Genomic DNA, 2,535 nt, shown 5'->3' with positions numbered 1-2,535 from the left:
TATTCTGCCGCTGCAGATGAGAATGTGGCTTGCCCAGACGTCATCTCGTTATATCCCTCTGTTATGAAAACGCACTACTTCCCTGTAGGGCATCCAAAGATCATTTACGACAACTTTGATGATCGTGCCAACTATTTCGGGTTCGTCAAAGCTAGCGTTTCCCCACCACGAGGTCTGCTCTTTCCAATTCTTCCCTTTAAGACCGAAAAAGGTAAATTGGTTTTCACTCTGTGCCGCTCCTGCGCTCAACTCAATAACCAGAAAAAACCTTGCAATCACAATGAAGAAGAAAGATCCCTAAAGGGAACCTGGGTTTCTGTCAAGCTTAATAAGGCCTTACAGCATGGATGTAGGGTTGAAAAGATCATCGCTGTATGGCATTTTGAAAAACAAAGTAATGACATTTTTGACCAATATATAAATACTTTTCTAAAGTGCAAACAGGAATCATCAGGTTTTCCCGCCGACGTGAGCAATGAAGAGGGGAAACAGCATTACATGGCAGATTTCCTGAAGAATGAAGTTATTCAACTAGAATATTCAAAAATTGAGACAAATCCGGCAAAAAGACAAGTGGCAAAGTTATGTCTCAACAGTCTTTGGGGAAAGTTTGCTCAGAAAAATGATCAGACCCAGACCAACATCTTATCAGAACCGCAGGAATTTTTTGAACTGTTGTTTTCAGGGAACAAACATGTAAAATATTTTCACTTTTTGAATCCTGAAAACGTGCTTGTTCAATGGGAATGGACAAAAAAATCTATTAGTCCCCCAAACAGAACAAACAACGTCTTTATCGCAGTGTTCACTACGGCCTATGCTAGATTAAAACTGTTGAGTTACCTTCAAAAGCTGCAAGACAGAGTTTTGTATTTTGACACAGACAGTATAATCTACATTACCAAAAAGGGTCAGACTCTGCTGGAAACGGGGAATTATTTGGGGCAATTAAGCGATGAGTTAAACAGGGATAGCATAGAACATTTTGTGTCCACAGGTCCAAAGAGTTATGCTTATCAGACCCATCAGAAAAAAAGTGGTTTTGAAAGCAAAAGGCATAACACGAAACATGCAGGCTTCTGAAAATGTCAATTTTGAGAGCATGAAGAGGCTGGTTGATGCTTTTCTCCAGGATCAGGAGACTGCTTCTGTTGTGATTCTATAGTTAAATTCTATTCCCAGCCCGCTGGGAATTTATGTTTCTGATACTTTAAGATGTTTATTGCCCTCCCCTGTAGGGGTGGTAAAATATCTTATTTAATCAGATATTATTTCAGCTGTTATATACTGTTTATGACACACAGTCCTTCTAACTGTGTGTTAGAAAATTAAATGAAAGAGTGATTCGAGCACTAATCATGNTAATGACACCAAGTTCTGTGTTGATTTCATAAATTTAATCAAACATTAAATTCTTTGATTGAGGTGTGCAGATTGTAACAGCATCTGGGACACCATGTTTGAATTGCATCCAACTGTGTTACATGAGGCTAAAGTTAGTGGTGATAGCGGATTTCATCTCAATGAGTTGTGTAGGATTTTTATTGTATTCTATGACAGAACATTTGTTCTGTTATAGAAACAGGGGGACGTGAATGGAATTGATCTAATAAGCAAATTTTTAGTTTGTATCTCTCTTTACTTTTCAGAAAAAGAGGTTATTGAAGTTAAATCAAAATACATTAAATGGTTTACGGTGTATTAGCAGCATTAAAGATGAGCTAATGAATGAATGTATGTCTCTGGTGTAGGTTTGTGCATTGTCTTATTTCTAAGTTTATGCATTGTCTTATTTTGGATTAAACTCTGTAATTCTGTGACGTCAACACGCCTTGCTGGTTTTCATTGTGACCACACGCAGCTCGCCGAGTGGACCTGGGAAAGGAAGAATGAAAAGCCAACCTTTTTCCAAAGTTAACTATTTTAGAATATTTTCTTCCTTAACACACCCTCCAGGCGGTCCAGCTCCTCTACACACCCCCCGTTCCGTCTGGCCAGAGAGCGCGCGCGCTGGTGGTACCAGACGTCCAACTCCTCAGCCGCCTCGGTCGATCAGCCATCCAGTTGCAGTGTCATCTGCCTGTGCCACAGCACATCCCCCTGGGTCTCGACCCGTCAGCCAGCCGGGTGCTCTGTCTCCTCAGCTCCTAGGCTCTCGCTTGATCATCCACCAAAGTTCTGAGCAACAGCTGTCATCCAATACCCAGTCTCTTGGGCAAGCGCCAGGGGTCGAACACATCGCCGAACCTGGGTCGGGGGTAGCTGCAGCCCAGGCGAGGAGCGCTCCACCGTCAACTCCACAGCCGCCTCGGTTGATCAGCCAGCCGGCGGTCTCGCCTCACCAACCGCTGACAGCCAACTGTCAGTCTGATCAAGCCGGCCAGCTCACACATACTGTGCCACGGGTCAAACACATCACGGAAACTGGGTCGGGGGGAGCTGCAGCCCAGGCGAGGAGCGATTTTCAGGCAGATGGAGAAAGAGAAAGACTGGGTGAGCTTTAAAAAAATATATATTTTATCTTAGTCCCGTGTG

Source organism: Cyprinodon variegatus, unplaced genomic scaffold (assembly GCF_000732505.1).
Source record: "Cyprinodon variegatus isolate N-32 unplaced genomic scaffold, C_variegatus-1.0 Scaffold1221, whole genome shotgun sequence".
NCBI classification, from domain to species: domain Eukaryota; kingdom Metazoa; phylum Chordata; class Actinopteri; order Cyprinodontiformes; family Cyprinodontidae; genus Cyprinodon; species Cyprinodon variegatus.
Note: the sequence above shows the minus strand (reverse complement) of the source record.